Source organism: Macrosteles quadrilineatus, unplaced genomic scaffold (genome assembly GCF_028750875.1).
Source record: "Macrosteles quadrilineatus isolate MER2022 unplaced genomic scaffold, UCM_ALF_1.0 Scaffold_8__2_contigs__length_117827958, whole genome shotgun sequence".
Lineage (NCBI taxonomy): Eukaryota > Metazoa > Arthropoda > Insecta > Hemiptera > Cicadellidae > Macrosteles > Macrosteles quadrilineatus.
In genome coordinates, this window is record NW_026542601.1 from 58109474 (window position 1) to 58132875 (window position 23402).

Below are 23402 nucleotides of genomic sequence, written 5' to 3' on the forward strand. Positions count from 1 at the left end.
TTGTGGTTAACCATTTTATGTAGGGGACTTTGGACTTTCTAAATTCTCTTATTTATATCTAACGCTGACCTTCGGCATAATTAATTGGGGCCAGAATTGGTCCCACTAGGAATTAAAATGTCAGCCTTCGGATTAAGGCGTGCATTACTTCTGCTCGAAATCTGTCCAAACAATTTAGTGTAAAAATATCAAACTCAACCAATATGAAAGGGGGATGGCAATCTTAGCTCTTGTTAATTACAGATTACAAGTGCAGCATGCAAGTTCCTAGTGAGCCGAACTTGTTAAAGTTGGTGTAACAACAATATATGGTAAACAATGGCGTCTGTCACGGAAGCAGGTTTACAATGGGGATTCCACGACAGTGGTACAATGGCGGCTGCACAATGGCCTGCTTTATTATAAGGTTCTGCTACGATTGTGGAAATAACAATTGCTTTAATTGGATCTACTGACATAGTGCTACACCTTGCCTGTGTAGTTGTGGTACAAATTGTCGGTTAAAGGAACACACTTCATACGGTCTATCTCACATAGCCTACTTTTTTAAATTGGCCAAGCCTACATGATTTATGGAGAAATCATGTAAAGAAGAGTGGTGTTCGCGTTGACGTTGGGGTATGCCAAAAAAATCACAGTCGATGGTTGAAACACTTCCTGTACTTATCTTAAATGCGATTACAATATAAATGTTGGTGAATATGCTTATTACACTTCTGCATACAAATTATCACGTTTTTTATACTTTCAGTCTCGCTCACTAGAATGGTAGGTAAAGTTCAGCTAGCCTAAGTTATTATTAAACCTCCATAAAAACCATGATAAGCTCCCAAAACAAACACACACCTAATTTATTAATAAAAGCATTACAAACCGCTCATTGGAATAGTGAAGGACGGAAAGGGGTAAATTGATTGTCTGCTATGAATCTACAGGGTGTTACAGTAAAGCGTAGCGGGCTACGCAGATTCAGATTCTACATGCAAAAATTTTTACTTAATAACATTTTAATGGCCGCCATTTTGAAATTTGATGAGCCTGAACAAAGATATTTTGGGAGAATGTTTATAGCTGTATACTTAAAGTTTTTACCAAGTTTCATAAAAATATCTCTAAGGGCTTTTGAGTTATTAGTTATTTTCAAATACAAAACGGCGGAATACGGCTAAACTAAGCGGAAATCGGAAAAAGTTGTTCTACATTTTCGAAATTTTTTTGCATGTAGAATCTGAGTCTGCCCAGCCCGCTACGCTTTACTGAAACACCCTGTATTGAAATTACGGAATTAAAATAACTATCCTAAACCATAAATCTGATGTTTTTCGTGTTTGATTTGGGTGAGAAAATATTAAACGTACCTAAATATACTGTAATCTATATACGTATTTAATGGAAAATTTGTTCCCGATAAGGTTTTTTTAGACTTACCGACATCAAAACACGCGTTTGGGTGTGCAGATTTAGAAACTGATTTCAGAGTTTCGCCACTGATTATAAAGCCACAAAACTCGAAAGAACCGCTAAAGACATGTTGTTTACTTTTATTTGTTTACTTTTGAAGTTAAAAACTCAGGACGCTCAGCTGTGTTATTTGCACTTCCACTACTAACCAAATCTAGCTGTTTTAAAATTACAACTGTAATAGCTGTGTGCCCGTTCTACGCACGGGGATAGTGTAGTCAGTTGAAGTCACTGGTTAAAATAATACCTCAACCTCGCCAGTTACTTAAATGACTGGATTATAAAGGAAATGCATTCATACATTAGATTTTACTATTTAGATGATCATTATCAACATATCTTAATGTGCTAGTAAAGCAGTTTTTTATGGACTAAATTTACAACCTATCTAGTTTCAACAATTTGTTAAATTAAAACACATTCTCACTTAATACCAAATTTAATTCAATAATCTAAATAGTACTATTGTAACGAACCCTGCGTAGAATGTCAAAGACGTGCACGCTTTCTCTGTCACAAAAAAATCCTATCGAAACATATAACAAAATCACTTCGCAGTTAGTATGATTGTCCAAGAAAACTATTCGAATAAAACTCTAAGATAATACACGTCCTTTTAAGGCCACAATAAGAAGCAGAATGAATCATTTCGAGTGTTTCTGGGTTTACTTAAGATATAGAGCATTTGTTACATCTTCAAACGTATTGTTTCCGAGATGCGCCATTATGGTTGAGATGTGTCTTGAAAAGAATCACTCCCCCCACCACTGCGATTGTACATTTTAAAACACTGACTAATGTGAACTGACAATGTACCTTGCAACTTTCTGTTCACACCTGCTCTTCAACACAATATTTTGTTTGCGAGAGATTTTCTTCTGGAAAAATAATATACATGATCAACTCGTTGGTTGTTAATTCTTCCAGTTAAAGGCATGGCTGGGACATTTTAATGAAATGGCAATAATCAGAGTTAAAAGCAAACCTTCATACGAATTTAGTGTACAAGATAAAATTATGTTTGATATTCAAACGGAATTTTAATAATGCAAATTATTGTTTCAAGAAATTATATTGTCAAATTTTAAAGTTAAACGAGACATTGTCCTAAGAACGGTAGTTGCAAACAGAAACACAGCTGTTAAATTTTCCATATGAAGCCATTTTATAAAAATAAATTGTGTATTAATTTAACTAATAATTGAACTGTCATACAATTTACAAAACTGAAAATTATCATTATATCTTCGTTAACTGTAACTAAAAGCATTCACAAAAATCTTTACACATATTTTTAATTAGTTGTAAAAATTAATTTAGCTAAAAAAATAAACAATGTGTTTAATTAATACTGCTTCGTATTTTAATCAACATGCATGCACTCCTGTGTGAACTGCCTACTGATGTCTATTAAATGAGTGTTGTGACATTGGATTGAATTGGAATGTAGTGACCATGACAATGTTGCCAACTTGTGAAGCCTCGGTAAGCATTTGTTATGTTAAGGATTATTTACGATGCATGTAAACCACACATTAGTGTCAAATCAAATAGTTTGAAAAAGTTGAAATAATTTGATGTCACGTAACATATTGAACATCAAAAAAGTTTTTTGCTCGGTTGCCACATTATTGTTTGGTTGGAGAGCACATTTATCCAGAGTAATTTTTAAGTAGGTTACACAATATGTCAATAACACGATATGTCAACAAAAATATTGTTTATCCATGCCTATAAAGCATCAAGGTTTTTAAATGAAACTTGCAGCAAACTTGAAGACTATGCGACTTTCCATTTTGTTATTCCATTTATATAATATAAACCTATTAACAACCCCCCCCCTATTTTAGCTTCTCGAGACACATAAACATACAGTATGCTATTCACATCATCATATATAGTATACTGATAAACGTTTCTGGAGTGGTTACATTTTGCCTCCAATTCTTCTCCATCAATTGAGATCAAACCCTTCAAAAGTTATTCATTTTCTGCACGGTATGGCGAATGTCCCACTTCCCACTTCAAAAATTAACATTGTCAATTTTAATTATTCGGTTTTCCCAGTAGCCTCATCCGCCTTTATATTAATAGGAAAGCATGTTTCTTGAAAACATTTTTCCTCAGCTCGTGTGCATCGCAGGGAAGGTCTATACGCATACTGTTAGAGATATATTTTCCTGTAGATGTGTAGAATCCCTTTATAATTATAATTCGACTCAAAATTTGCACAAAAATTTAGTTAAATATAAAAAAAATAACATTGGCCTTATGTGTTGCCATTCTGGTGACGAAATATAAACAGATAATCAAAACAAATTGAAGAAATTCCAATCACATGTTTTATTTACAGCGTGGAGTGAAAGTAGAGAGTTCTGTACATTCGGAATTTTTGGTCAAGTTTTTTACAACTTGACGATCTCTAGTACTACTGCGCTACGCCGTTTAGGGTGTTAAAATGTTATATCAAAACAATAAGATAGAACACAGTGTCGCTAATTATCAAAATAAATGTCACTAATTAATCACAAGATTAAGTAAATGAAAACGTCTCCAAACCCAGTTTCCACCTTACTTCTTCCGTCTTGACAATTAAACCTGATGTAATAATAACCAGTGAGCGAGCGCGGGTGACGAGTAGTGAAAAAACACATTCATTTGGCCACAAAGAATTGAACGGAGGACAATAGGACCTGAATGACACAAGTCCTTTCATTGTAATGCCAAGCTAGACACAAACAATTGTGTTTTTAGATTCTTTGTTTCGCGCATTGTTCGTCATGTTGGGAGAACAAAGCGGGCTTTTGTGCCTCTCTCTGTATCGTTTTAGTTATTGTTCAAGTCATGCATTGTCCCCCGACTTACCAGCGTTTTATAGGCCGTCTTCCTCCCCCGCCCCGTCTCGCAATCCGTTCACTTCGTCACTTTTACAATTTATTCGCAGAGTGTTCGCTTTTTAGTATTCTATGTCTTGTCATTTGTTTTTGTGGAGTCTCTACAAAACGCATTGTACCCTTACTTACTAGCGTTTCAAAGGAAGACTTTCGCCCCCAATCTATGGTTAAATCGGTTTTTTCTTTATATTAAAGTGTTTTTTTTTTATTTCTTTACCAGGTTTCTTAAAATACAATGTCCATCAACTTACTGCCGTTATACAGCAGGACATGATTTATAGTCAGTTTTTGGTGAGTTGGTGGGGCGGTGAATTACGTATCCATGACCTAGATTTCCTGGGTGTCCTGAAGCCTCCACTAGCATTACTTTGATTACTGACACATCAAGAGTATTGGCATAAACTTTATGACGAATTTAGGCTTATTTATTCTTGCACTGTATTGGCTCTCCCGTTGCTTTTTGCTTGATACGTGTCCACCTGACTACCCCACCTGACCCGAGCACTGAGACCAGAGGCCCATGTTACAGGAAAACGCAAAATACTCAGAGGCCTCCATTCTCCCGTTTAAAATAAAACATATATTGATGCTATTGAAAAGATCTTATAGTTTTTGTGGATTACGTCACTGAAATTTCCTCTAACGTGCCTATAACTACATTAGTTTTGTTTAATCTATTTGTAAGTTCTAGCTCGTTGAATGCAACTTTTATGTTTATGTAGGTATTACAACAAAATATATCAATATTCAAAACAATGATTCAGTTCTTACCTCTGTACCGTGTAAATCTTACAGGGTAATACTGTATTTATTGAAATTGGCTGATTTTAATTTATTAAAATTGTTTCACATCTCCAACAAATATACACGTTTATTATGTTAATGTCGATTTGTTAATTCGGTTTCCCCTAACATTAATTATTTTAAAAATCAAAATCAAATATCAGACACCTTAAAATCCCTCTCTGGTTGTCCAGATAAGGGTTAATCATGCATGTTGTTATTTAGCCTAAAAAGCTCACTACAACGGGGAATACAATACCCCCCCCCCGTACAACACAACACAACAACAACAAAGTATACACGATTTTAACTATTCGAAATAACCCATTGTAAGTACAAAAACATTTAGGCTGTGATCATTTCAAACTATTAGCTACTGCAATGGTGTTAACAATAAAAACTCTAAAATATTGTTGTTACATATTACATGGGATATAATAATAGTCCAAAACTAATTGTTGGCTATAATTACTAAACATATAATCTATACGTATTTAGTTAGTGTTGTAAACTATAGCTCAAAACATATTTTTCTTTACCGTACGTAATACTATGGTTAGCCAAATACTGTGATATCATACTATGGTAAAACCAATTTACGGGATACAATTCGTCAGATCAAATTTATTTTGTACATAAAACGTGCAAAATTTAACATGTTTCAAGTTTTTAATAAACATTTTTTTAATTATATCCAAGTAAGTAGCAACCGAAACTTCATATTTGAATTTTAAGTAATCTTTTCTGCGTTACTAACTTTATTTCCAAAAGGTCTATTTTACTAAATAACTGAATTACAAACACCTCAAGCAACGTAAATACATTGAAAAGCAACGTTGTAAAGCGACGTTAACCTCTTGACTTCCCTATGACCCGCCTGAATTCAGGTTCCATTCAAATCTAACACGTCTTCGGCAACAATAGGTAAGCTCTAACTGGGAACAGAATAGAAGTTAACCAGTTTAATCCAGAGTGCAAAGGGCCTTTATGCCCCGATCAAGTCAATAATGTATCTTTTGTCATTTCAAGGCATTCTCTGTCCACAGTACGAGCATTCAGGCTGTATAATGCCTTGGTTCAGAGCATTCTATGTGGGTGTAGCCTGTGTAATTCAGTGTTACAAATTAGGTTACATGTATATGTTCAAGGTAAAAATATACTACAGAATGGAAAATAAATTTATCCTTTATCTGTTAATTTAAGTTAAGTAGATTTAACACGTTTTAAGTAGGCAAAACTAAAACTTGCTCACTAAAAATTAGCAGTACACAACGTTAACATAATTAACTAGATACCTTACCAAATTACTATGCATCCCAAACAAATTAGGAAACTGCGTTCAGTAAACTTCAACATTCTATTTCAAATGCTCTTTGTTCTATACTCTTTGTTTTACTTACAAGTATTTTCCCAGCAACGTATTCATTGAGATATAGATTATAACTGGAGTCACTACTCTCTGGTTAAACATTAGAGAAAAACATGCCACTGTTTTTGATGGATTGTTTTTAGTGTTTGGTGTTGTTAGGTTGGCCGTGTGATCGGTTGGTCAAATTCCAGTTCGTTCTAACCTAACCATACTGTTTAGATTTAGGCCTATTTGAGGTATCCGTTATTTCAAGGACTTATATCAAAAACTTATTTAAGTTATTACACGTTAAAACCTGTGTATTTAAAGATATTTTGAAACATTATAAATTTTTGTTGATAGTAAATAAATACTAACTTATTTACCTCTTTTCAAGCTATGTGGTGAAAATATGCTAGTCAAGTTTCCTGGTTTGGAAATATTAGTTTAGTCTTGTATTAGTCTAGTTTAGCCCTATGGCATTTGATTAAACGCATATTTTAGCCATTGGTTTATGATCTTGTTAAAATGGGTTGCTCTTGCTCGTAAAATAAATAAACGTATATTGCGATCATAATGTTGAAATGTTGACATATTTTGGTTTACTATCAACAAAATAACAGGATGACGCCATCTTCATCTTGCCTCTAATTTGTTAAGTCCCACCAACCGATCACCTGGTCAACCTAACAACATGAAACTCTGAAACAAAACCAGCAAAAACAGTGGTACGTTTTTAAAACACAGAGTGGTTATTCCAGTTATTATTGTAGCTCAGTGATTATGCTACAACATTATTAATTTATTGTAAAACATATGTTGTATTTCAAATGTAAATAAACAGAGTCGTGTTCTATTGTAACAGTTTAAGGTGTTTATCTTAGCGAATTTCCCATATAGGAAATAAGCTATTACCTAGTACTCATGGTAAGACCTGAACCCGAGACCGATTTACTTTTTCGTTTTGAGGTCCCTATAGGCCAAAAACACCAACCGTTCAAATTCATAAGCCCTATCCGCTATGCATATAGCCTACTGTATATCTAGTTCTGTTCTGTCCCATCTAGTTATGTAGGCCTATATATATGTCCGTTAGCACGATAACTCGAGCAAAAATCATCCGATTTTGATGAAACTTGGTATGAACGTGTAAACCTACATTTATTTGTACGATTTCGTGAACCAGCATGATTGGACTATGGGAACAGGGGTTTATGGGGGGTTTTATGTGGTAAAAGTTGGGTTTTCTCATTTTTGACCTTAAAACATAAAATGTAGCAATTTGTTTCTAAACCATTTTGTAGAGATTAAAAAAAAAAACACAATTTAGTATATTAAAGCGTTATTATGCACCTAATAGTTAAGGAGAAATAAAAAAATGTAACTTTTAAGTTCCCATGCTATTTTATGGAGAAGTAAACTGTTGTAGTTTGCTTGTTTATGAGCATATTTTGATCACATTTGGAAAATGAATTTATTTCATACTAAACTATTAACATGTTCCAAAAAAAAACCTCTTTTATCCTCCCTGTTGCAGCAAACCTAGAGTACTCTTTAAACTAATACTTTTTAAATAGGGAATAAATGTGATATTTTAAAGGAGACATTTTAGTGTAAATCCAATTAGGTAAATGGGAATTCGCTTATTCTGCAGGTTTGCTGCGGCGGGGGTATTTTCTCTCTCTCATTTTCTCAATTTCAATATCTCCACATATTACCACTCTGATCCTTCTAACTGTTTATCATTATCCTTTCTCATTTCCATTACTTTACTCAATCATTCTCTATAGTATTACTTTCCCTTTTCTACAATCATCCATTCATTGGTACCTGTTCCTTCTTCTCTGAATCATTCAAACTGAACTTTTAAAAGAGGAAAGATCATCTTTTATTAAACAAATAAAGAATATAGAATATAATGTTGAACACAACCTTCCTCGTCCCTATTTTGATGTATGGGGTATGTAACTACTGTGCAAATAGAAATACTCATACTTTTAAAAAATTATATCATTTTACCAACTTATTTTAACAAAAACACCTAGCATTGTCACTTTTTATACAATATAAATCAACGATTTTAATCAAATTAAGAACATCTTATCATGAGTGCCCTAAAAAAAATGAGTAAGTCATTGAGAAAAACTTAATTTTAAAACTTGTCATTATGTGTAATAATATTAGAAGATTGTAAACAATAATAAGTATATAAGCATATATATAAGTATATAACTGTCTGGGGAAAATTGTAAATAGAAAACAATATTTACCAGCTTTAAAATATAGCAGTTTCAGATGACAACCATCATCGGATGATGAAAATTGAATACCGATTAAAGGGTATAGTAAATTTTCCCAACACTTCTGAAAGAAGGCAACGATACCATAGGTGGAGTAACGGGGTAGGAGGAAGGGTACCAATACCAAGATTTGTATAATAATTCATTTTAATCCCGCACGCGGGTCGAACGCCTAAACACGACTCGCCACGATATCACCAGACAATAATAAAAATGAGTGAATCCCACAAAATATTTGTAAAAATTGAATGAATACTATATAAAAATGTTAAGCAAAAAGAATATTTTACACACTCATAACTTCCACAATCATAAAAGAGATCGTGCAGCAAACGAAGAACATTTTATTTGTGAGGCCCATACAAGTATTCGACTGAATAGCCACTGTTTCACTTGGTTCTTCACACATCAAGAAGACTGAAGATCACTGTTGTCACATGCTTTACCATATTATTGCTGCACAGTTGTTCTCCATAGCTCACTACGTGGGCCATCTTCGACGCTGCATTCTTCTTTCTTCACCGTAGAACACCACGTGGGCCATCTTCACCCCTGCATTCTTCTTTCTTCACCGTAGAACACCACGTGGGTCATCTTCACCCCTGCATTCTTCTTTCTTCATCGTAGAACACCACGTGGGTCATCTCCACCCCTGCATTCTTCTTTCTTCACCGTAGAACACCAAGTGGGTCATCTTCGTCGCTGCATTCTCCTTTCTTCACCGTAGAACACCACGTGGGTCATCTTCGTCGATGCATTCTTCTCTCTTCACCGTAGAACACCAAGAGAGTCATCTTCACCGTTGCACTCTTCTTTCTTCACCGTAGAACACCACGTGGATCATCTTCGTCGCTGCATTCTTCTTCCTTCACCGTAGAACACCAAGTGAGTCATCTTCACCGTTGCATTCTTCTCTCTTCACCGTAGAACACCACGTGGGTCATCTTCGTCGCTGCATTCTTCTTCCTTCACCGTAGAACACCAAGTGCGTCATCTTCACCGCTGCATTCTTCTTTCTTCACCGTAGAACACCACGTGGGTCATCTTCACCGCTGCATTCTTCTTTCTTCACCGTAGAACACCACGTGGGTCATCTTCACCGCTGCATTCTTCTTTCTTCACCGTAGAACACCACGTGGGTCATCTTCACCGCTGCATTCTTCTTTCTTCACCTTAGAACACCAAGTGGGTCATCTTCACCGCTGCATTCTTCTTTCTTCACCGTAGAACACCACGTGGGTCATCTTCACCGCTGCATTCTTCTTTCTTCACCGTAGAACACCACGTGGGTCATCTTCACCGCTGCATTCTTCTTTCTTCACCGTAGAACACCACGTGGGTCATCTTCACCGCTGCATTCTTCTTTCTTCCCCATCGCACTCCACGGCCATATCTTCTCTTGGTAGCGTCGTCGACGCCCCGTTTTTTTTATCTTGGGAGTCCTTTCTATCTGCATTCAAATTCACTACTTTTAAACGTAATAATGTGTTTCTTTCTAGTAGTTTTACTATTTTTAAATCAAATGTTTGCTTCTAAATTGCTTAGCAACAATGTTATGTTTCCATTAATACTATTAGTCGTTATATCTTAGATCCTTTATATTAAATTTAAACCCCTGTAACCCTGTTCTTTGTACTTTTTCATAATTTTTCTGTTGCAATAATAATGTAAACAACTGTCAAAAGATAACATTGTGGAGGAGTGTTTTTCCCATGGTCATGGAGCATGATAATGGTTTGATACCACGTGGCAAACCGCTCCATGCTCTCAAAAACATTCTTGTGGGCACCATGAATCAAACAACATACTATGGCTATTTAATCGAGTCACCGTAATAGCAGTATGTCAATTTACTTCAGTGCAGGTCTGTAGACCAGACGATCACTGATTTAATCCTAGGAAAAGTCAGTAGCTTCTTAAACGTTTGAAACTATCTTTCATCGTTGATCATTCCTTGTAGTCCTGGCTGTAGAAACAGACGATCTTGGTTCAAAACTATATAAGGCTGAATTTTCGCGTATCACTCATTCATAATTGGGTTAAAATCCGCCCAAGTAGCATTCTCATCTTCTTTGATAGTACCGATAAAGTGATACAACGAGGGAAACCCTCTGTTATTTTCCAACAGCACCAGCGGCACTTTATGACTACAAAAAAATCCAAAACGTCACCCAAACCCAGACCAGCATACCTTACGTCCTAACTCACCTCCTGTGTTAACTGTCCAACTTTCCAAAACCACCCTCATTCCGATGACTGTTTGGTTCCAAAAATAACACTTTTATAACGATATAATTAATGGCCACTGAAGAAGGGCGGTTTCTTCGGCCCTCCCCCCTCCCTCGATTGTTTTGTCCATTAATGTTGGGTCGGAGCGGGCGGCGATTGTCCTATTGTTGGCCACCCATTGTTGGCAGTCTTTGTCCACTCAATAAATGCATGCACTAACAATAATATCTAACCTGTACACAATGGAAGACCATAACCCACCGTGCCCGCCGCTCCAACAGCACCATGTTCGCCATATATCGAATTTCAATACAGTTTTCCTGATTGGTAATTTCCAAATAATATTATAATAGACTTACCCTAACCCGACATGTTAAACTTCCCTATCCCAAGCGTGATGTATACAACTTCTTTCTTTACTTCTCGAGTGATGTTAAGTTAAAAAAAAAACTCACTCGGTGAGGTAATGAAACCCAGTTAAATAACATTGAGTGCTTAGCTTAAAAAATATACCTCTTTGGAGCCAACTACGTTCAACGCTAGAAATCAGCTGTGCGCTTGAATTTTATTGTTATGTTTTGAAGAATTTTCCTAACCTAGCTTTTGTTCGTAAATGAACGTTACTGTTAGAAGATGAGTGAAATGGATAATGAAAAATATTTTTCCTACAGTTACCTAACAATGTACATGTTCTCTCACTGATTTGAGAAAGCAAAGTGGCCAATTCGCTCATCAGTGAGACAATGTTAACATTGTCTCACTCTAATTACTTTGTCTCACTCCAGATTTGCAACGTGAAGGCACGAAATAGTGAGCGCGTAACATGTAGGCAACGTCGTTGGCAGCACTGGCTATAAATCAGCTGGTCAGCTGTTGTACTGTTGTATTTGTCACTTCACATTAAATGTTATATTAAAAGTTCACTTCTGTGTAAAAATAGGTTATGTTTCTTCACCAATTTATTTGTTTTATGGTAACTGTAGGAAAAGTATAATGTGCAACTCGAGTTCAAAGTACAATTGCCTCACTCGAGAAACCATTCCTCACTCGCCTACGGCTCGTGAGTAAGGATTTCTCTCGAGTGAGTCAATTGCTCACTTTTCTCACTAGTTGCACAAATAACTAGTTCGTAACCTCCTGTATATTGTCGGGTCAGGTAAAATCTTGTACGTTACACGTTACGCAAGAGCGTGTTTACATTCACCTGCGTGATGTAAAAACGCTCTTACTACTATTGTAAGGTGAATAGCTATTACTGGGTGCAATTAGGATATCTTCGATCTTTAAAACAAGATTAAAATGGGGTAATTAGTTCTTTACAACACGTGTGGGTAATTGTTGAAATTTGGATGAAACCCTCTGGAAACATTACAGGTAAGAGTTCAATTGCTCCAGAATATAACTCCTAAACAATCTTCTTAACTTTTTCATGGTATGTAAAATATAATTTCCGTGATACAAAACAATTTGTTCATATAATGAATATCTATCTATCCGATTTGGCATGTTTCAATCATAAACGCCCCTTTAAGATCCCACCTACTTAACGTTTCGATGTTACAACTGTCAGTTCCTTATTCCATTTGTTGACATTCACTTGAATGGTAAAAATAGTTGGCCAACTAATAAACAAGTAATAAGAATGGTTATTATAAAACTAAACATGTGTACTTGAATTACACTTTTTCTAGCAAAGGGTTATAAATAAACCCTGTCGCAATTGCTTTGTTTAATCTGAGACAGATCAGTAACGATTACAATTTCTACCTCTAAAGCAAATTTTTGATCGATATTGCCTTAAGAAGACAAAGCACTGTTATCATTCTATCTACTGAAGTCATCAATATAAATACGGAATACAATGCCAAGAATTTGTTCATAAAATACATATAAAGAAGGTTACCACAAATCATTTCATACATTTTAAAATTTTAAAACATTCAGAACTCGAAGATGAAAGTAGGTAACCTATAGTTTATTAGTTGAAAATTTATCAATATAGTTTTATAAGTCTCATACTAAGTGTTATGAACCATTGCCAAAACAACTCCACACATTCAACAGTGACTCACCGAGCAATTAGTTGGTGCAAACCTGAGTGTAGGCGTAGTAGCCCTAGGTTGTATTGTTTGTGAAGTATTGTTCTGACCGAGGGAAGTGATGACAATCGATATCTGGAGTGGCAAAAACTGACCTCAGAATGACTAGTGTTGACTCAAGTGCCAGGCGAGGGCGTATGCCCCACTGGCCCCTACCCAGGTGTCGACGCAGGGGCGGTCGAGGATGCAGTAGGGATGTTCTAATGGGGTATGATTTTATATTTGAAAATTAGATATGTCGTTCGTATTTCGTAATAAAACTAAATATCTAAATATAAATAAAAATCTAAATATATTATCACATACATTTTTGTGAGCAAACTAGTGCAAAATGTTTCAAAGATAGATAAGAATGCTAAACATTTGGTATATTTTTTGCCTATGTGACAACAGCAGTAACCTGGTCGTCTGAGGAAAGATATGCTGATTAATAAAAACTAAATATTGAAGTCCAATAATACTATCGGCATTTGTGACAGGCAATGTGAATTTTACATTTTCAGATATTTTTTTAGCCTTTTTTACAGGAAGGATTTCACATCTTTCTACAATATGCGCGTAGATTTTCCCTGCTATGCACACGACCTGAGAAAAAAGTTTTTAAAGAAACATGCTTGCTTATAATGAATAGATTTCAATGATTGTTACACATGGACTTCCATCTCGTCTTAAATTCAGTCTGAATATAATCCCTAACCACACAAAAGTTTAGTGGTAAGAGAGATCAGTGAATGACTCATGCTCTCCCAGACCCAGACCGTGTTTAGGGCTCCGCCCCGCTCCGCCCGCAGGTGTTGTGTCGGGAACACACCGTGACGCCCCTGAGGAAGTCTATTGTACGACAGACCTGAGCTTCCATTGTCAAAAGCTTAAAGAGTCAATTTGTTGAAAACAGCGTCTGCCACAGTTCTTGCGAGGGTTGAAGAAAGATGCTCCGTTTCTGTAGTATCAGGTGTTTTGGTGAGGATTGAAAAGGTGTTGAAAATTTTTTTTTGTGTCAAACCAATGACTCGGAACTTCTCCAATGAGATTGATATTTTCTGAAAATGACGTTAAAACACGTTCACACAACTCAAAGAAGAGCTTAAAAGGTCTTGTTTGACAACTCCATGTTATAATTAATTTATAATACAATTTGTTGTATTTATTTCTTCAAAAGTTAATTGTACATTTTTTCCAAAAGGAGTTACAGTACTGGGACAATATCGGAACACAGTTTTTGGTCCTTTATCTATAATAATACAAGTAACGTTTTCGCACAATGATTTCAAAAACGGCTCCTACGATTTCCTCTAAATTGCTAGGAATATCTTAGTTTCAGGCTAAAAACAATATAAATGCTAGGCACTGTTCTGAGAAAATTAGTTTTTCATTAAAAACTTAAATGAAATTTTATTATTTTTAACATATGAACTGTCTATTAGCCATTACAGTTTAACTAAAATGTAAATCTATAAATGAATAAAAAAGCATAAGCTTGTGAAAATCATCTACAGTACAAAAGCAAAATACTAAATACAGTACAAAAGAAAAGGACATTCCTACTAATACTATTGAGCAATGATTATACACTTCACTTAAAAATCATAGATATGCATGTTTTAGATTTTTTACATTCTAAACAAATGTTACTCCAACGAGCAACGCTCGGTCCCCTGTTACTAACTCATAATTAACGGAATTTTCACACACTAATTGTCATATAATATATCCTAGAATGATTAACAAGTAGAATCTCCTTTTTTGAAAATTAATGGGAGATGTTCAAGGCATGATTTTAAGATCATAACAATCGTGATTTTTTTGTATGATAAAATTTATGCCGATATATCTATGTTATATAGTAGTACTAAGTAGTACTAGTTAGTAAGTTTGAAGCGGTCAACAGTATATTTCCAACCTTCAGGCACCCGTAGGCAATGTCAATGCAGTAGCTGTTTCACATATTTGAAAATTTAAGGCGCGACTACAACAATTGACACCTTCGCTTACAGTAGCAGAATAAACTAGATTTCATAGTTGATCAATCATTAATATCCAAGAATTTATATTTTTCTTATTTATTTATTATTTTTTATTTTATTTTACCATGATGCTCTAACAATTGTATTGTTACCTTTTTTTGCCATAATAGTATTAGTCAAAGTGCTATGGTATAACTAATTTTGGCGTTTAAAATATAGTTAAAATAGGTATTAGTTTAAATACTAATGACAAATTCACTATGATTTTATTAGGTGAAAACTAAAACAATGCACACGGTGATTTCAACAACATTAGTTATGCTAGATTTATTAACAAAATTATAAAACTACGATAGAACGAACTAAGCAGATTAAACGCCCTTATAAGACCGAACCAATAAAACTCGTTAAGCCCAACAAATCACACAAAAAATCCAACAAGCGTGAAAACACATCCACAAATTAAAACCGACGATATTTCACATCGCTAATCGTCGCCAAAAATGTAACCGATTGTTTCCCGATAGGATTTATAGATTTTAATAGCGGTTCAAGTGGAAAATGCCGTAATCACAGTTGCAATATGATACGCTGTGCGAGTGGGCGGGTTTGACAGTTGGTAGAACCGTCAGCGACCGTGTGGATGATGGGAATAAATCACTTGTCCGGCGGAATTAATTCCGCACTTATATCGGCTCATAAATAATCCAATCAGAGCTTTTTTCGCCCGGTCGGTGGGTAATCTTTGATTCTGATTCATCTTTTTCGATTACCACATCCCTCGACTCCGCATTTCCATGACAATCCCGCTGCAATGTGTGGTCCTCCCTTAATTAAACGCGTAAAAACTCCGGATTGTTATCGGATATGTCTGAACTTAGGGTGGAAAATTTATCGGAAATATTCACATGTGGTAACATTACTCCTCTTATGGGGTGTGGCATTTATATTGGTAGTTCAAGAATTTTGCGATGGATTATTGTTTTACGGGAATGTGAAATAATGCTTAGATTGTTTCACGTTATCGTCGTATAGCTTAAAGCCATTAGTTAATTTTTACTGGTAGGATTTGAACCAAAGCCCCCAGAATTAAGGTTCTGCGCTCTATTAATCCGACCATCTGTTCGCCTCTTAATGGCATTATTACTGGACAGTAATAGCATATTAGGCTTATTTTAATCCTTAGCTCAGTTCCAACAGCGAAACACTCTTGACGAATTTCCCATATACTGTAGGGAATAAGCTATTACCGTAGGTCTCATTGTAATACATAAACCCGACACCACTTTACTTTTTCGTTTTGATGACCCCAGGGGTAAGAAATACCATGTGTGAGTCCTTCAGCACGATAACTCGGGTAAAAGTATATGATGTTGATGAAATTAGGTACAAACGCGTAAACCTAGATTTATTCGAACCAGCTTGATCAAACTCAGGGGTTTTAAAGGGAATTTCATGGAGCAAAAATTGGGAACATTTTTTACTCTCAAAATATACAATTTTCAGTTTCTTCCAAACCATTTTTAACAGCTAAAAACAGATAATTTAATATCGGTACCTTTAATGAAGCTTCGTTCTACGTCTATTAGTTATGGGAAACACAAAAAAATAGAATTATATAATTGCCATGTTAGTCTTATGGAGAACGAGTTTTATATTAACTTCGACTTTTATATTTAACTTGTATAACGAATTTGATCAAACTTGGTAAATTTATTTTATGGCATAAAATAAATTTACCTATTATTTTTTAATGAAAATAAAAACACTCTTGATTACGTTCCTTGTATCAGCAAACATAAATTACTCACTAAACCTAATGTTATTTAGAGAATGAATCTAACATGTTTAGGGGAATATGTCAGTGGAAATCCGATCAAGAAAATTGAATTTCATTTAGTCAACAGGTTTGCTTGAGTGAACGTATTTTCATTTTTGACTAACAATTTCTAAATTTATAGATACACTTCCTCTTTCATCTGAAAAATGTATTAGAAATTTTAGAGAGTACCAAATCAAACAATTTTCAAAAATTATTAGCTATGCCGTACCCAGTCAACATGGAAAGACCTGACCAACCCTTGACAAAACCCAGCTGTTCTGATGTTCTTGCAGCTGGCGCAGGTAATTAGTCACTGGTGAAGTCCATTGTACACTTTTCCGTCGCCTTTGTTGTCTACCAAATTAGATTGCATTCTGATTCCCTAATTCATCGATACGCCTTGCCTTTCATTACTTCCTGTGGGCGTGCCAGGTCCGAGCTGACGTGTCTGCCGAGGGTTCCACAGCTAAGAATTTGTTTGGGCGAAAGGAGAAGATTAATTAATTATTGTTTTCTTTTGTTGTTTTCTAAATAATCGGGTTTTGACCAAAATCCTGTAAAAATGTCCAATTTATGCCTTTCTCCCCTGTTAAGATTTTTATATTGCTTGTTTTTTGGAACTTTAAAATACTTTAAGAAACTACGTCGGTAGGATATTCCATTAAGATGTACCTACCCACTTACTAACGAAACCTTACTTATATGCCATTATTACCAAAATGGCCAAAGAAAAAATTGTCAATATTGGTAGTTTTGAGACAGCATCGCTATTTAGATCCGTATTTTAAGCTGAAAGATGTTTTCTGTGATAATATGAACCATTAAGAAGCAATTGAATTTTCTCAGGATTGAACTGGCGATCTTTGTTTTTTTAGACAAGCACCATAACCACTCAGCTACCCACCTACAGAATATATACAAACTAAACAAAAAACCTCATTGGCATTTTCAGTAAGCAGTAGCAAAATGTAGGTTTCTCCTTAAATATTTATAATTCCGCTTTTCTGTAGTTGAGCTGTACAGTGCTCAATACTTGACAGTTTTAAAAAACTTGAATTTTCGTGGGATCTGATCCAATCCCGTCGTCAGCTCTCCAGTTCACGTTCTAGACAGGTTGCCCGGTCTACTTCCTCGTCTTGTATGAATGAACGTAGCAGAGGAGGCAAAAAGGCGGCACATCATGTCTCGAGGTCTCGGATTTCACGGTGTTTCACAGGTTTAACGGGATAACAATGGAAATTCGCGGGAAACTGACGGAAAGTGCAACAAGCGTCGAGAGTACATACAGTTCTGCCTTGAACAGACCATAGTACATGTGTGCAAATGCAACTCTAGATAATCATTTACAACTGTGTCCATTGTTGAAATATCCCCGGTTAGAAAAGCCTTATGACAAGTAAATCGTACATATTTAACCATTTTATTTCAACACTTTTGGAAGAATTTAAATTACAATTGAGGTTTTTGATTTCAACTGTAGTAATTACTTTGTAGAATATCAAGGTCCAATAAGTATAGGCCTACGCAAAGAAGGCTCTGAAGGTTGCCAGGGATGACATTTGAATAAACGACTACATCAATGTACGAGTGTTTGCTTTTACACGAATCACACTCATGGAAATAGTCAAGTGTCAAATATGCTTTGATTATATAAACTCCACCAAAAAGTGAAAATTCCGTTTTTATTAGTTTAAAAAAATACCAGTTGTTCTTATCATCCTCCCACTGAATGTGCTGCAGTCAAATTCACCTACCTTGTACACTAACAATACAATCATGTCTTAATAAAAGAGCAGCGTTTTTTATGCTTTACCTTTTAAGCTACAATGCTATAAGTAATTATCCTCATATCAAAACATGCCTTAGATTTTACAATGCTGAGAAGTTTACTTTCACCATTCAAAGTCACTACAATAACCCATACTAAGGACTGTATTATTTGTTGCGTCAATTTGTTAGCTGTGATAGTGAATGAATGGATCATCGTATCTTCAGGTTATTGAAGACAAATACAAGATACAAGAGTCTTTCGCTTGGTAGCCTTAAGCAATTATTTCATCTTAAACTGAGAATGTCGTATGTAATACTCGTCAGTTCACTTTTAAATGTATAGGAGTGTAGCCTACTGTGTATTAAACTGTATTATCGTGTACAAACAAATATTTATTGATATACGAGTAATAGAATTTACTACATAATAATTTGCCCCTAACAAGCATAACAAATCATTTTTCCTAAAATTAACAATAATATTAAAACTTTTTGCTACCGTACGTACGTTTTAAGTCATAACAATAATATTAGCACAAACAACGACACTAGTGACATGTCTACCAAAACTAACCAACATTCTCCAAAACACAGCTTCAAAGCTCATCACCACGGTATAATCTTGTAAACGAAATCGTCAAAGTTGGGACAAAGACGTCGACATACCGTCTGCGAGGCTAGAACTCCCAAGTATTAGTGTCTAAGTGAAGCCAAGTCCCGCACTTTGATGATAATACAATGAACCTTTTCATTAACTCCGAGAGCCAACTTTGTTAATAAGCAGAAAAGCGGCGCTCAGCTTTTCACTCAGAAAAGGGTTATAATGTGGCCATTACAAGCGCACAAGAGTGACTGAAAGATGCGGTTACCGTTTATGTAAGATTAGCGCTCTTCTAATGTTGCACAAACTGTATTCACAAGTTATTTAGAGTTTGGGCAATGAGGAAAACTCGTTTGAATGGTTGTTGATAAAATGGGTTGGAGTTGAGATTCGGTACGGATATTATTTCAACCAGCTACGTCCTTAACAATCGTTTGGTCTTTGTAAGTATATCTCGTCGTATAGGCCTATGTTATACTTCTCTTAATAATTTACCTTCGCCTTTAAATGATACCCCATGGTGTGTCGATTTTGAAGCTGAGCGGTGACTCAAATGTACTGTGGTGATTAAAGATGTATTACTTCTTTAACGGACGCCAAATATTATAAAACCCCAAACTTTTTTAAACAGCTGACAATCAAATGCCTCACTTATCTCCAAAAACAACTAAACTTGACAAAAATTCACTTCATTCAACATGCTGATTTGTTAGATTGATACAGTTTTATCACTTACTTGACTAAGGTTGGCAACGACAACAAAGGGGCCTATGTCCGCTTCCGATATACGTATTTAACGCTTCTCGTTGTCTATTGTTCGCTATGGATATGTTTATATTGTCTAGTGCCAGTATTGTACAGCGCTGCTGCCCATACCCTCATTATCTTCCATTATTCATTGCCCTTTCAAACTGTTGGACTTTTCGCGCAAATCGCTTTAGTAAGTTTATAATGCTATTCATTGCCCAAGAGAAATAAGTAGTACCATACATGTTTAGTAGAAGGATAAACAAGGAGTAGGAGAATGTGGGAATGTTTAAGAATAGTTCATAAATCTATCTCATAAATTTGTGACTTATATTTTGTGTTTGCGGTATGTTTAACGTTTTGGAGGATAAAGAGAATAATTTGGAGAGAGAGTAATTTGGATGGTTTTAAGTTATAAGTTAGTATTTTGCACTCTTTAAAATTAACCTATTCGGTCCTTGACTGCAAAAAATACGCCTGTTTCTAATATCTTTTTATGATATTTGTTTGTACAACTATATTCAAAATACAAGAGATTCTTTTCTTGGGCCTCTATGTTGTAAAAGTCATATAGCGTTTTTATAAAGTAAAATTAATAATCAATGGCTGTAGCTTTTAAAATAATAGATTATAGAAATCAAAAGAAAAGTTGAACGGAAATGCTTGTATTGGTGTGAATGAGCTCTGGACGTTTGAATTGTTTATGGAAAAATGGACGTGAAAGATATTTCGCGACTAAACCTATTCTAAAACACGATTTGACTGTCACTACCCTACACATCTCTCATAAATTATCCTCACCATTGCCTCATCCTCCAAAGTGGCGAAGAGTTTTAAAACTTCCGAGACAACTTCCTACACATCGTAATAACAGTATGGGAAGCATCGCTTTTCCCTTGCAGTTGGGCGCATTATAATGTTAAACGGCGTGATTCAAGGAGCCCAGAATACGGAGTATTCACCCTACACTGAATAACTCGTCACTATTCACTATTCACTCGCCTTTGCCATTCACAATTAAGCCTATTCACGGGTCGAGCCTCTTCCACAGTCACTTGGGCTGGTTTTGTTAGCCTTCATTTCACTAGTCTAATTATTATGAGATCCCATTTTCCCAGTTGTCACAAAACTGTTTTGTTGTTTTGTTTGGCTACACAAAGCCAAGTATTGTGGGTTGCGGTGAATAGATTTCTTTCGAGTAATTCAACAATGTAACTGTACAATACAAATTGTTGGTCTCTATATTATACTAGCTTCGCCGGTACTTCGTTGCACGATATGACGACAGTATGGTAAAAATACTAGAGTTACAGGAACAATATGGACACAGTATATAGTAGATTCTGTAGAACAAACAGTAGATATTTGTAAACAATGTAAACAACAAACTATAGTATGTCGTAGAGGATTACTAAACGAAGTCGGCTTCTGTTTACAGAATGTTTAGTTTAATTATTTAGAAAAAGTGAAAGAGTAAAGTTAAAAACCTTTTTAGAAGCGTAAACAAAACAAGATAAAACACTGTTATGTCTTTTTATTAACATAAACCCCCCAAAATACTTATATTCTAAAGCCCAGTCACGGTATTTTGAAATAACCCTTCGGTATTAAAACAGGAATACGCCTACTGGTGATTATTTTAGCTAATTTTGCCTCGTTTTGATGGAAAGATAGACACCTCTTTGTAGTAATAATGACCGCATAATGTTGTCCTCAGCATAACGAAATTTTATAGGCAGCTTATAATAAGTGTTAATTAATAAGTGTTGTTATGGTTAAAGATAACTGATATTGTTAATAGTTTTCACGTTAACAATCTTACGTACAATTAACTTTTAAATTTTGATTGAAATACTAAGTAGGTATAAATGTTTAAAATCAACATGTAAATTATACCCAAGCAAAAGGTTTTAGAAAATTCGTAGGCAATTATTTAAATAATAGTTTACTTTAAGTATTTCAAAATCTTTATTCAAATTACATTAAGAACCATACAAATCCCCTGTAAAGTCTAAAAAACAGTTGTGTTGTTAGTAGTGGTAACGTGAAATAGTATTATCAGATATTAACTTAAACTAATGATAACAAATAATTATTCTATTTGTATTTTTAAATACTTATAAACAGACACTACTTGTACTTTGTGTACTTTCTACAAAGCAACATACTTAAACTACATTTCATAGATACACATAATGATAATGTATAATGAATTTCATTAAATATATATTATATTCATTATATTAAATGACAACTTAAAACACACGTTTGTTTTCTTCCAGTAATATACGATTTAAATTAAGATGTATACTAAGGTAAACTGCAAGAGTAAGTTTAAGCTGGCCATATTTTTGAAATACAATTTTCCAATTAAATCAATAGTAAATGCGTTTCATTCTAATATCACGATGTGACCTATCAACTTTCGCTGAAGAGAAAACACTTGTGTGATTTGTTTTCAAAACCTTTGTTATTTTACCCTTGCCCCTATGTTGTCAATGTAAAGACTAGAGTTTACATGCTTCAGAGTTGCAGTCTTAAAGTCTTGATGTTTAAATAAATAATCATAATTTAGATTTGATATATTAATTGTTGTCAAAAACCTCTTAAGCCCATTTTTCTAATAAAATACATTTTAAGAGGGGACTGTGACTACCGTTAGCTATAAGTAATGCTAAATAACACAATAGAATAAATAAGGAATTAGACTCAATAAGTTCAGTTTTAATTAAGTAAAAGTTTGTTAGAAATTTAGATGTATTAATCAATTCATTTGAAGCATACAAAAGTTCTGTTTGGTCACCTATACCCTTGGTTATAAATTACTGTATTTCTATATCAACTCACATTTATGTTGTGGTATGACTTAGAACGATACTTACCACAAGTGTCAATCCAATCTGGAAAACCGCCATTGTAATCCACTTAGATCCACATCCACAAGTTATCAAAACAAAACAATAAACCAATTCATAAAGTGCGCAAACCCAAAGCAGTAAAATAACATAACACCAACACAATTCGTTCTGAAAAACATAACAAAAGAGTCACAAACTCAAAAATCAGTCCAACAAAAGGTAAAGTCAATAAAAACACAAGTTAAGTGAGCGGTAAAGAGCGCGGGAGCCTCACACCATCAGCTGACTGACCCGCGCGGCGGCACAAGCCCGACTGACAACCAACTGTCAGTTCACCCGCCAAAACCCCTCCCCCAGCAGCGCACGAACAATCAACTCGAATTACCAAGTTGGTCTCATATTTACGTCATTGTAATGCCCGCGAAATTCGTAAACACTTTATTACTCAGCGGTCCGTACTAATTCGGTTCGCTCAACATCTTGAAATCGTGCACTTGGGAACGCAACGGGTGGTCATTAGTGTTTT

General features: G+C 35.0%; 1 long non-coding RNA gene across 1 annotated transcript in view; it reads right to left on the minus strand.

Annotated features, from left to right (window-relative positions):
• LOC129001840 (uncharacterized) overlaps positions 1-23057 on the minus strand; it is a 187290-nt gene extending 164233 nt beyond the window's left edge. The window contains exon 1 of the long non-coding RNA XR_008491502.1: positions 22901-23057. This is a non-coding gene — a long non-coding RNA (uncharacterized LOC129001840). The remainder of the gene's footprint in view (positions 1-22900) is intronic.
• Positions 23058-23402: the final 345 nt, after the last annotated feature.